Here is a 14,715-nt window from a genome sequence, read left to right on the forward strand (position 1 = left end):
AACTTCACCCTATCCCTAATCTAAAGCACACCCTAACTTTAACCCTGACCGTAACCTTAACCTTGACCCACCTGTAACCCCAAACCTAACCCTTACAATAACTCTGACCCTAACCCTCACCCTAAACCTAATCCTAATCCTAACCCTGACCCTAACCCTAACCAAACCTTAACCCTAACTTTACCCTACCATAAACTTAAACCTAACCCTAACCGGTAACCCGAAATCTAAACCTAACCCTAGCCCTAGCCCTACACCTAACCCTAACCCTAAATGTAACACTTACTCAAAACCCTCACCTTAACTGTAAACATAAATCTAACTCTTAACCTAACCCTAAATATAACCCTACCCTAAACCTAACCGAAACACTAACACCTAACTCGGAATCAAATCCTGATCTTTAGCCTAAACCTAACCTTAACCCTAAGCCTAACCCTAACCACTAACCCTAATTCTAATCCTAACCCTAAGCCTGATCCTAAACCGAACCCTAACCCTTACCCTAAACCTGACCCTAACATTAACCGAAACACCGAACCCTAACCCAAACCCTAAACCTAACCCTAACCTTAACCCAAACACCTAACCCTAACGCTAACCCTAACCCTCATCCTTAACATAAATTTCAAGATAAACCTAAGCCTAACCTTAACCCTAAAACTAAACCTAACCCTAAACTATCCCCTAAATATAGCCCTAAACCTAAACCTCATCCTAACCCTAACTACAACCCTGACCTAACCGTAACACTGTAAAACATCAGCTTAAGTGTAAACCTAACACTAACCCTCCCACGAACACCTAACCCTTTCCCTAACCCTAACCCTATCCCTAATCCTAACCTTAACCCTGACCTAAACCTAACACTTACCCTAACCCTAAACTTAACCTTAACTCCACCCTAAAACTAACAAAAACTCTAAACCTGACCCTACCTCTTACCCTAAACCCTAGTACTAGCTCTAACTCGAAACCTAACCCTAACCTAGCCCTACCCTTTACCGTAAACCTAGCCTTAACCCTAACCTTACCCCTACCCTAACCCTAACCCTAACACTAAACTTAACCCTAACTGTAATCTTAACCCTAACCCTTACCCTGACCCTGACTATTAACTGAAACTTCACCCTAAACCTAACCCAAACTCTAACTCGAACCCTAACTATAACACTTACCCTAAACCCTCACCTTAACTGTAAACCTAACCCTAACCCACACCCTAACCACAACCCTCACCCTAACCCCTAACCGTATCCCCAACCCTAAACCTAATGCTATCCCTAACCCTATCCCTAACCCAAACACGAGCATTAAACCTAATCTAACCCTAACTCTAACATGAACCCAACCCTAACCATAAACCTAACGTTAGCATCCTAAATCTAACCTCTAACACTAACTATAATCCTAACCCTAATTCTAACTCTTATCCTAACCCTCACCCTTAACCTAAACTTCACACTAACCCTAAACCAAAACATAACCCTAACCCTAAACATAACCCCTAACCCTAACCTGAACCCTAGCCTTAAAGCTAACCTGAACACAAACCCAAACTCTAGCCCTAACCATAAAAATAACCCTCACCCTATCCTAAACTTCATCCAAACTCTAACACTACCTTAAACCTAAACCTAACCCAAACCCTAACCTTAAACCTACCTCTAACCATAACGCTAGTCCATCTGTAACCCTAAACCTAACCCTTACAATAGCCCTGAAATTAACCCTAAACCTAATCCTAGCCCTAGACCTAATCCTAACCTAACCCTAACTGCACCCTTGACCCTAAAGAGAACACTAACTCTAACCCTAAACCTGGACCTAAACCTAAATCTTCCCCTACACCTAACCCTAAACCTAAAAATAACTCCAACTCTAACCCTAATCCTAACACTTATCCTAAACCCACACTTTAACTGTAAAACTAACCGTAACCCTCACCCTAACCCCTAACCGTATCCCCCAAACCTAACCCTAATGCAATCCCTAACCTTAACCCTAAAACTAACCTGAAACCCCTGAGCCCTAACGATAACCCTAACTCTTACACAAACCCTAACCCCTAACACCAAAGCCTAATCCAAACCTTAACCCTAACTCTCACCCTAACTCTAACACTAACCCGAAACCGAATCATAAACCTAAACCAAACCCAACCATGACCAGAACCACAATTCCTAACTGGAACCCTCACCGAAACCCTAACCCTAAACTACACCTCTAACCACTAACACCTTACCATAAACCTAATACTAACCTTTATCCTAACCCTCACCCTTAACCTAAACTTCACACTAACCCTAAACCAAAGCGTAACCCAAACCCTAAACATAACCCCTAACCCAAAACCGAACCCTAAACCTAACCTTAACACTAAGCTGAACACAAAACCAAACTTTAGCCCAAACCATAAAAATAACCCTCACCCTATCCTAAACTTCATCCAAACCCTAATCCTATTCTTAACTGTAGACCTAAACCTAACCCAAACCCTAACCTTAAACCTAACTCTAAGTATAATGCTAGTCCACCTGTAACCCTAAACCTGAGCATTTCAATAGCCCTGAACTTAACCCTAAAACTAATCCTAATCCTAACTTTAGACCGAATCCTAAACCTAACTCTAACCTTGACCCTAAAGAGAAAACTACCTCTCACCCTGAACCTGAAAGTAAACCTAAATCTTACCCTACATCTAAACCTAACCCTAAACCTAACCGTAACTCTAACTCTAACCCTAATCATAAGACTTGCCCTAAACCCTCCCCTTAACTGTAAAACTAACCTTAACCCTCACCAGAACCCCTAAACCTATCCCCCAACACTAACCCTAATGCTAGCCCTAACACTAACCTGAAACCCTAAGCCCTAACGATAACCCTAACCCAAACCAAACCCCTAACACCAAAGCCTAACCCAAACCTTAAACCAAACACTCACCCTAAATCTAACACTAACCCGAAACCTAATCATAAACCTAACCCTAACCCTAAACCAAACCTAACCATGGCCAGAACTAAAATGCCTAACCAGAACCCTCACCGAAACCCTAACCATAAACTACACCTCTAACCCCTAACACCTTATCATAACCATAATCCTAAGCCTACTCAACCCTGACGCTAAAACTAACCCTCAACCCAACCACAACGCCTAAAACAAACCATAACCCTAACCCTAACCGTAACACTAAACTTAAGCCTAACCTAAAATCTAACCCTAACCCAGAACTAAACATAACCCATAAACTTAACCCTAACCCTAAACGTAACCTTAACAATAACCTGAAAACTTACCCAAACCTTTAGCCATAACCCTCACCCTAACCCACACCCTATCTTAAACTTCACCCTATCCCTAACCTAAAGCTAACCCTAACTTTAACCCTAACACTACCCCTAAACCTAACACTAACCTTAACCTTGGCCCACCAGTCACCCTACACCTAACCCTTACGATAACTCTGACCCTAAACCTCACCCTAAACCTAATCCTAATCCTAACCCTACCCTAACTCTAACCTAACCTTAACCTTAACTTTAACCCTACCATAAAATTAAACCTAACCCTAAACCCTAATCCTAACTCTAACCCTAACCCTAACCGTAACACATACCCAAAACCTTCACCTTAACTGTAAACGTAACTCTAATTCTTACCCTAACCCTAAATAAAACCCTACCCTAAACCTAACCAAAACACCCCTAACCCTAACTCTAACCCTAATCCTTAGCCCAGACCTAACCATAACCCTAAACCTACCCTAACTTTATTCAAACCCTAACCTTAAACAAAACTAAAACAAACCCTAAACCTATCCCTAACCCTACCCCGACACTAATCTGAACAATAACCCCTAGCCCTAACCCTAACCCGCATGCTTAACATCAACTTCACCCTAACCCTATCCTAAAACTAAACATAACACTAAATCTCCCCCAACCATGAACCTAACCCAATCCTAAGCATAAAACTAACCCTAAACTTAACCCTAACCCTGACCCTGACCCTAACTCTAACCTTAATCCTAACCATAAAAATTACCCTACACACTCAGCTTAAATGGAAACCTACCACTAACCCACACCCTAACATCTAAACCTAAACCCAACCCTTAACCTAACCCTATCTCTAACCTTATCCTAGCCCTACACCTAAACATGACTTAATCCTAACACTTACCCTAAACCTGACCCTAAACCTAACCTTAACCTTAAACCTAATCCTAACCTGGACCCTAACCCCTACCCCAAACCCTAAGCTCAACCCTCACCCTTAAATTAAACTTCACCCTATCCCGAACTCTAACTTTAAACCAAAACCTAATCCTAACTCTAAACCTAACCCTAAACCTGACTCTAACATTAACCCAAACACCTAACCCTAACAGTAAGCCTAACCCTAACCCTAACCCTAACCTGACCCTAACCTTAACCCAAACACCTAACCCTAACACTAAACCTAACCCTAACCCTCATCCTTAACCTAAACTGCACCCTAACCCTGACCCTGAAACTAAACATAACACTAAATCTCCCCCTAACCCTGATCGTAACCCAAATCCTAACCATAAACCTAACCCTAACTCGAACCTTAACCCTAACCCTGACCCTAACTCTAACCCTAATCCAACCCTAAAACTTACCCTACAAACTCAACTTAAATGGAAACCTAGCACTAACCCTCACCCTAACATCTAAACCTAACCCCAACCCTTAACCTGACCCTATCTCTAATCTTAACCATGCCCTAGCCTAACCATGATTTAACCCTAACACTTACCCTAAACCTAACCCTAAACCTAATCTTAAACCTAAACCTAAAACTAAACTTAACCCTAACCCTAACCCCTAACCCTAAGCTCAACCCTCACTCTTAACTTAAATTTCACCCAAACACTAACCCTAAAACGAACCCAACACTAACCCTAAACGCAAACATAAACCTGACCCTAACGTTAACCCAAACACCTAACCCGAACCCTAACGCTAACCCGAACTCTAAACCGAACCCTAAACTGACCCTAACCTTAACCCAAACACCTAACCCTAACACTAACCCTAAACATAACCCTCATCCTTAACCTAAACTTCACCCTAAACCTAAGCCTAAGCCTAACCCTAAAACTAAACCTAACCCTAAACTATCACCTAACTCTAGCCCGAACGCTAAACCTAACAATGACCCTAACCATAACAGCCTAAAACATCAGCTTAACTGTAAACCTAACACTTACCCTCAGACGAACCCCTAACCCTTTCACAAACCCTAACCCGATCCCTAATCCTAAACCTAACGCTGACGTAAACCTAACCCTTCCCCTAAACCTAAATTAAACCTAACCTTAACTCTTCCTATACCTAAACCAAACAATAACTCGAATCCTGACCCTAACCCTAACCCTAAACTCAGCACTAAGTATAATTCTAAACCTAACCCTAACCCTAACCCAGCCCAACCCTTTACCGTAAACCCAGTCTTAACCCTAACCTTACCTACCCTAAACCTAACACTAACGCTAACCTTAACCCTAACTCTAACATTAACCCTAACTTTTAGCGTAACCCTCACTATTAACTGAAACTTCACCCAAACACTAACCCTAACTCTAACCATAACCATAACACTTACCCTGAACACTCACCTTAACTGTAAAACTAACCATAACCCTCAACCTAACCCCAACTGTATCCCGAACCCTAACCCTAAAGCTATCCCTAAGCCTAACCCTAACACTCACCTGAACCTTTAAGCCCTAAGGATAACCCGAACCTGAAATCAAACCCTAACGCATAACACCAAAGCATAACCCAAACCTTAACCCTAACTCTCACCCTAACTCTAACACTAACCCAAAACCTAATCATAAATCTAACCCTAACCCTAAACCAAACCTAACCATGACCAGAACCACAATGCCTAACCAAAACCCTCACCCAAACCCTAACCCTAAACTACACCTCTAACTCCTAACACATTACCATAACCATAATCCTAACCCTAACCAAACCTAACCCTAAACCTAACCCTCATCCCAACCACAACGCCTGACACAAACCATAACCCTAACCCTAACAGTAACACTGTAAATAACCCTAACCTAAAATCTAAACCTGACCCTAAAACTAAACAGAACCCGTAAACTTAACCCTAACCCTAAACATAACCTTAACAATAACCTGAAAACTAACGCAAACCTTAGCCATAACCCTAAACCTAACCGGCACCCTATCTTAAACTTCACCCTATCTCTATCCTAAAGCTAACCCTAACTTTAACCCTAAACCTAACCCTAACCTTAACCTTGGCCAACCTGTAACCCTCATCCAAACCCTTACAATAACTCTGACCCTATCCTTCGCCCTAAACCTAATGCTAATCCTAACACTAACCTAACCTTAACCCTACCATAATCTTAAACCAAACCCTAACTCCTAACCCTAACTCTAACCCTAACCCTAGCACTAAGCCTAACCCTAACACTAACACTTACCCAAAACCCTCATCTTAACTGTAAACGTAACTCTAACTCTTACCCTAACCCTAAACTTAACCCTAAATATAACTCTACCGTAAACCAAACTGAAACACTAACCCCTAACCCTAACTCAAACCCTAATCCTTAGCCTAAGCATACCCTTAAACGTAAACCTAACCCTAACCCTAAACCGAACCCTCACTCTTAACCAAAATTCCCCCTAACCATGACCCTAAATCTTCCCTAACTTCATTCAAACCCTAACCTTAGCCAAAAATAAAACTAAACTTAAACCTAACCCTAAATGTAAACCTAACCCTAACCCGGACCATAACCCGAACCCTAACCCCTAACCCTAACCCTCACGCTTAACATAAACTTCACCCTAACTCTAACCCTAAAACTAAATATAACACTAAATCTCCGCCTAACCCGGACCCTAACCCTAATCCTAACCATAAACCTAACCCAAACCTGAACCTAACTCTAACCCTAACCCTAATCCTAACCCTAAAACTTACCCTACACACTCAGCTTAAATGGAAACCTAGAACTAACCCTCACCCTAACATCTAAACCTAACCCCAACCCTTAACCTAACCCTATCTCTAACCTTAACCTAGCCCTAAACCTAACAATGACTTAACCCTAACATGTACTCTAAACCTAAGCATAAACCTAAACTTAACCCTAAACCTAATCCTAACCTTAACCCTAACCCTAACACCTAACGCTAACCTGAGCTCAACACTCGCCCTTAACTTTAAATGCACCCTAACACTAACCCTAAACTGAACCCTAACCCTAACCCTAAACCTAAGCCTAAACCTGACCCTAGCATTAACCCAAACACGTAAACCTGACCCTAATACTAACCCTAAATCTAACCCTAACCTTAACGCAAACACGTAACGCTAACACTAGTCCTAACCCTCATCCTTAACGTATGCTTCACCCTAAACGTAAGCCTAAGCCTAACCTGAAACTAAACCTAACCCTAAACTATCCCCTCAGTCTAGCCCTAACCCTAATCCTAACCCTAACCCTAACTCTAACCATACCCCTAACCATAACACTCTAAAACATCAGCTAAACTGTAAACCTAACACTAACCATCACATGAATCGCTAACCCTTTCCCTAATCCTACCCCTATCCCTAATCCTAACCTTAACCTTGACCTAATCCTAACCCTTACCCTAACCCTAAACTTAGCACTAACCTTAACTCGAACTTAACCCTAACCCTAACAATAACTCTAAACCTGACCCTAACCCTAAGCCTAAACCCTAGCACTAACTCTAACTCTAAACCTAACCCTAAGCCTAACCTAGCCCTACCCTTTACCGTAAACCTAGCCTAAACCCTAACCTTACCCCTACCTTAAACCTAACCCTGACACTAACCTTAAGCATAACTCTAACCTTAACCCTAACCCTGACTATTAACTGAAACTTCACCCTAACCATAAGCCTAACTCTAACTCTAACCCTAACCATAACAATTACCCTAAACCTTCACCTTCAATGTAAACCTAAACCTAACCCTTAACCGTATCCCCAACCCTAAACCTAATGCTATCTATCCCTCACATTATCCCTAACCCTAACCCGAAGACGAACAGTAACCCTAATCTAACGCTAACCCTAACATTAACCCTAAACTTAACCCTTCCCTAACCATAAACCTAACCCTAACACCCTAAACCTAAACTCTAACACTAACTAGAATCCAAACCCTAATGCAAACCCTTATCCTAACCCTCACCCTTAACCTAAACTTCACACTAACCCTAAACCTAAACCTAATCTGAACATAACCACTAACCCTAACCTGAACCCTAAACCTAACCTTAGCACTAACATGAACACAAACCCAAAGTCTAGCCCTAACCCTAAAAATAACCCTCACCCTATCCTAAACTTCATCCAAACCCTAACGCTAACCTTAGTCCTAAACCTAAACCTAAACCTAACCCAACCCCTAACATTAAATCTAACTCTAACCATAATGCTAGTCCACCTGTAACCCTAAACCTAACCCTTAAAATACCCCTCAACCTAACCCTAAACCTAATCCTAACCCTAGACCTAATCCTAACCCTAACCCGAACTCTAACCTTGACCCTAAATAGAACACTAACTCTACCCCTAAACCTGAAACTAAAGCTAAATCTTACCCTACACCTAACCCTAAACGTAAACCTACCCCTAACTCTATGTCTAACGATAATCGGGACACTTATCCTAAACCCTCGCCTTAAATGTAAAACTAACCGTAACACTCACTCTAACCCCTAACGGTATCCCACAACCCTTACCCTAATGCTATCCCTAACCCTAACACTAACCTGAACACCTAAGCCCTAATGATAACCCTAACCCTAACCCCAAACCTAACCCATAACACCAAAACCTAACCCTAACCTTAAAGGTAGCTCTCACCCTAACTCTAACTCTAACACTAACCCGAAACCTAATCATAAACCTAACCCTAACCCTAAACCAATCCTAACCATGACCAGAACCACAATGTCTAACCGGAACCTCACCCAAACCCTAACCCTAAACTACACCTCTAACACCTAACACCTTACCGTAACCATAATCCTAACCCTACCCAACCCTAACCCTAAACCTAAACCTCACCCCAACCACAACGCCTAACACAAAACGTAACCCTAACCCTAACTGTAACACTAAACTTAACCCTAACCTTAAACATAACCCTAACCCTAAAACTAAACAGAACCCGTAAACTTAACCCTAACACGAAACACAACCTTAACACGAACCTGAAAACTAACCCAAACCTTAGCCATAACCCTAACCCTAACCCTCACCCTAACTTAAACTTCACCCTATCCCTAACCTAAAAAAGCTCACCCTAATTCTAATTATGTTTAGTTTTAGGGCTAGGGTTAGGGTGAAGTTTATGTTAACCTAATTCTAAACCTATCCCTACCCCTAAACCTAACCCTAACCTTAACCTTGGCCCACCTGTAACCCTAAAACTAACCCTTACAATAACTCGGACCCTAACCCTCACCCTAAACCTAATCCTAACCCTGACCATAACCCTAACCTAACCTTAACCCTAACTTTAACCCTACGATAAACTCAAACCTAACCCTAACCCCGAACAATAACTCTAACCAAAATTTCACCCTACCCATAACCCTAAACCTACCCTAACTTCATTCAAATCCTAACCCTAACCAAAACTAAAAAAAATTAAACCTAACGCAAACCCTAGCCCTGACCCTAACCTGAACCCTTACCCCTAACCCTAACCCTCACGCTTGACATAAACTTCACCCTAACCCTAGCCCTAAAACTAAACATAATACTAAATCTCCCCAACCCTGACCCTAACCCTAATCCTAACCATATACCTAACCCTAACCTTAAACATAATCCTAACCCTGACCCTAAATCTATCTCTAACCCTAATCCTAACCCTAAAACTTACCCTACACACTCAGCTTAAATGGAAACCTAGCACTAACCCTCACACTAACATCTAAACCTAAACCCTACCCTTAACCTAATCTTATCTCTAACCTTTACCTAGCCCTAAACCTAACCATGAATTAACCGTAACACTTACCCTAACCCTAAAACTAATCTTAACCCTAATCCTAATCCTAACCTTAACCCTAACCCTAACCCTAACCCCTAACACTAACCCTAAGCTCAACCCTCACCCTTAACTTAAACTTCACCCTGACCCTAACCTTAAACTAAACCCTAACCCTAAAGCTAACCCTAACATTAACCCAAACACCAAAACCTAACCCTGACACTAACACTAACCCTAAACCTAACCCTAACCTGATCCTAACCTTAACCCAAACACCTAACTCTAATATTTACCCTAACGCTAATCTTAACTTAACTTTCACCCTATACATAAGCATAACCCTAAAATTAAACCTAACCCTAAACTATCCCCTCAGTCTAGCCCTAACCCTAACTCTAACTCTAACCCTGACCCTAACTGTAACACTGTAAAACATCAGCTTAACTGTAAATCTAACACTAACCCTCACACGAACCCTAACCCTTTCCCTAAACCTAACCCTATCCCTAACCCTGACCTAAACATAACCCTTACCCTAACCCTAAACTTAACCCTAACCTTAACTCTACCCTAACCCTAACACTAACAATAACTCTAAACCTGACCCGAACCCTACCCCTAAACCCTAGCACTAACTCTAACTCTACACCTAATCCTAACCCTAACCTAGATGTACCCTTGACCGTAAACCTAGCCTTAACCCTAACCTTACCCCTATCCTAACCCTAACCCTAAACCTAACCCGAACACTAATCTTAATCCTAACTCTAACCTTAACCCTAACCCTTACCCTAACCCTCACTATTAACTGAAAATTCACCCTAACCCTAACCCTAACTCTAACTCTAACCCTAACCATAACACTTACCCTAAACCCTCACCTTAACTGTAAACCTAACACTAAACCTCACCCGAACCCCTAACCGAATCCCCAACCCTAAACCTGCCGCTACCCCTAAACTTATCCCTAACCCTAACCCAAACACGAACAGTAACACTAATCTAATACTAACCCTTACATTAACCCTACCCTAACCATAAACCTAACCCTAACACCCTAAACGTAAACTCTAACACTAAGCATAATCCTCACCGTAATCCTAACCCTTACCTTGACCCTCACTATGAACCTAAACATCACTCTAACCCTGAACCTAAACCTAACACTAACCCTAAACGTAACTCCTAACACTAACCCGAACCCTAAAACTAACCTTAACACTAACCTGAACACAAAATCAAACTTCAGCCCTAATCATAAGAATAACCCTCACCCCGTCCTAAGGTTCATCCAACACTAACCCTAACCTTCACCCTAAACCTAAACCTAACCCAAACCCTAACCTTAAACCAAACTCTAACCATAACACTACTCCACCTGTAACCCTAAAACTAAGCCTTACATTAGCCCTGAACCTAACCCTAGACCTAACCCTAATCCTAACCCTAACCCTAACTCTAAGCTTGATCCTAAAGAGAACACTAACTCTAATTCTAAACCTGAACCTAAACCGAAATCTTACCCTACACCTAACCCTAACCCTGAACCTAACCCTAACTCTAACCCTAAAAATAACACTTACCCTAAACCCTCACCTTAACTGTAAAACTAACCGCAACCCTCACCCTAACCCCTAACCGTATCCCCCAACCCTAACCCTAATGCTATTCCTAACCCTAACACTAACCTGAAACCCTGAGCCCTAACGATAACCCTAACCCCTAACCCAAACCCTAACCCCTAACACCAAAGCCTAACCCAAACCTTAACCCTAAGTCTCACCCTATCTCTAACTCTAACATTAACCCGAAACCTAATAATAAACCTAACCCTAACCCTAAACCAAACCTAACCATGACCAGAACCACAATGACTAACCGGAACCCTCACCCAAACCCTAACCCTAAACTAAAACTCTAACCCTTAACACCTTACCATAACCATAATCCTAACCCTACCCAACCCGAACCCTAAACCTAACCCTCACCCAAACGACAAAGCCTAACACAAACCGTGACCCTAATCCTAACCATAACACTAAACTTAACCCTAACCTAAAATTTAACCCTAACCCTAAAACTAAAAAGAACCCATAAACTTAACCCTAACCCTAAACATAACCTTAACACTAACCTGAAACCAAACTCAAACCTTAGCCATAACCCTAACACTAACCCTCAGCCTATCTTAAACTTCACCCTATCCCTAAGCTAAAGCTCACCCTAACTTTAACCCTGACCCTACCCCTAAATCAAACCCTAAACTTAACCTTGGCCCACCTGTAGTACCCTAAACCTAACCCTTACAATAACTCTGACCCTAACCCTCACCCTTACCCTAACCCTAACCGTAACCCTCACCCTTAACCTAAACTTCACACTAACCCTAAATCTAAACATAACCCTACCCCCAAACATAACCCCTAACCCTAATCCAAACGCTAAACCTAACCTTAACACTAACCTGAACACGAACCCAAACTCTAGCCCTAACCTTAAAAATAACACTCACCATAGCGTAAACTTCATCCAAACCCTAACCCTAAATCTAAACCTAACCCAAACCCTAAACTTAAACTTAACTCTAATCATAACGCTAGTCCACCTGTAACCCTAAACCTAACCCTTACAATAGCCCTGAACCTAACAATAACCCTTACCCAAACCCTAACCCAAATCCTAACCCGAAGCCTAAACCGAAGCCTAACGTGAACCCAAACCCGAACCCTAAACCCAAACCATATCACTAGCCCTAGCCCTAGGCCCTAGCCCAAGTCCTAGCCCTAGCCCTAGCCCTAACCCTAACACTAACTCGAACCCTAAAACCTAACCCTAAACATTAACCCTAACCCTGAACACTAACCCTAACACTAACCGCTAACCCTAAACCCAAACCCTAAAAACTAACCCTAACCCTGAACACTAACCCTAACACTAACTGCTAACCCTAAACCCTAACCCTAACCCTAAACCCTAACACTAACCCTAACACTAACCATAAACCCTAACCCTAAACTCTAACCATCAGCCTAACCCAAAACCCTAACCCTAACCCTAAACTCTAGCCCTAAAACCCTAGCCCTAGACCTAGCCCTAACACCAAGCCCTAGCCCTAGCCCTAACCCTAACCCTAACCTCTAACCTCTAAAACTAACCCTAGCCCTAACCCTAAACCCTAAATCCTAACCCTAAACCCAAACCCTAAACCTAACCCTGACTCTAACCCCTAACCCTGACCCAGACCCTGACCCTAAACCGTGACAATGACCCTAAACCCTGACCATGACCCTAACCCTGACCATGACCCTAACCCTGACCCTAAACTCTGACCCTGACACTAAACACTGACTCTGACCCTGACCCTAAACTCTATCACTAAACACTAAACCCTAACCCCTAGCCCTAACCCCTAGCCCTAACCTTACCCCAACCCTAATCCTAAACCCTAAACCCTAACCATAAAAACAAACCCTAAACCTAACCCTGACCCTAACCCCTAACCCTGACCCTGACCATAAACCCTGACCCTGACACTAAAAACTGACCCTGACCCTAAACTCGAACACTAAACCCTAAAACCTAACCTTAACCCCTAAACCCGATCCCGAACCATAACCCTAACACTAAACTAAACCCTAAACCCTAACCTGTGTAGGGAGTGAGGAGGTGGGAGGGACTAGGCTGGGCGCTGTGAAGGGAGTCAGGAGGTGGGAGAGACCATGCAGGGCCCTGTATAGAGAGTGAGAGACCAGGCAGGGCACTGTATAGGGAGTAAGATGGTGGGACAAAAGAGACAGAAACCTGTGTAGGGAGTGAAGAGCTGAGAGACCAGACAGAGACCTTTGTAGGGAGTGAGGAGGTGGGTGAGACCAGGCAGGGCCCTGAGTAGGGAGAGAGGAGATGGAAGAGACCAGGCAGGGACAGGTGTAGGAAGTGAGGAGGTGGGAGGGACCAGGAAGGGCCCTGTGTAAGGAGTGAGGATGTGGAAGAGAACAGGCAGAGAACTCTGTAGGGAGTAAGGAGGTGGGACAGACCAGGCAGAGACCTTTACAGGGATGGAGGAGGTGGGAGAGAAAAGGCGGGGCCCTGAGTAGGGAGTGAGGAGCTGGGAGCAACCAGGCACGGCCATGTCTAGGGAGTGAGGAGGTGGGAGAGGTCAGGCAGGGACCTGAGTAGGGAGTTAGGCCTTAGGAGAGACCAGGCAGAGACCTGCATAGGGAGTGAGGAGGTGAGAGAGACCAGGTAGGATGCTGTGTAAAGAGTGAGGATGTAGGAGAGACCAGGCAGGGCCCTGTGTAAGGAGTGATGAGGTGGGAGAGACGAAGCAGGGACCTGTGTAGGGAGTGAGGAAGTGGGAGAGGCCAGGCAGAGACCTGTGTAGGGAGTGAGGAAGTGGGAGAGGCCAGGCAGAGACCTGTGTAGGGAGTGAGGAGGTGGGAGAGAATAGGCAGAAACCTGTGTAGGGATTGAGAAGATGGTAGACAGCAGGCAGGGCCCTGTGTAGGGAGTGAAGAGGTGGGAGAACCATTCAGAGACCTGCATAGGGAGTGAGGAGATGGGAGAGACCAGGAAGGGCCCTCTGTAGGGAGTGAGTTGGCCAGAGATCAGGCATGTCCCTGTATGGAGTAAGGATATGGGAAAGACCAGGCA

The sequence above is a fragment of the Elephas maximus genome, chromosome 13 (genome assembly GCF_024166365.1).
Source record: "Elephas maximus indicus isolate mEleMax1 chromosome 13, mEleMax1 primary haplotype, whole genome shotgun sequence".
Classification (NCBI taxonomy): Eukaryota; Metazoa; Chordata; class Mammalia; order Proboscidea; family Elephantidae; genus Elephas; species Elephas maximus.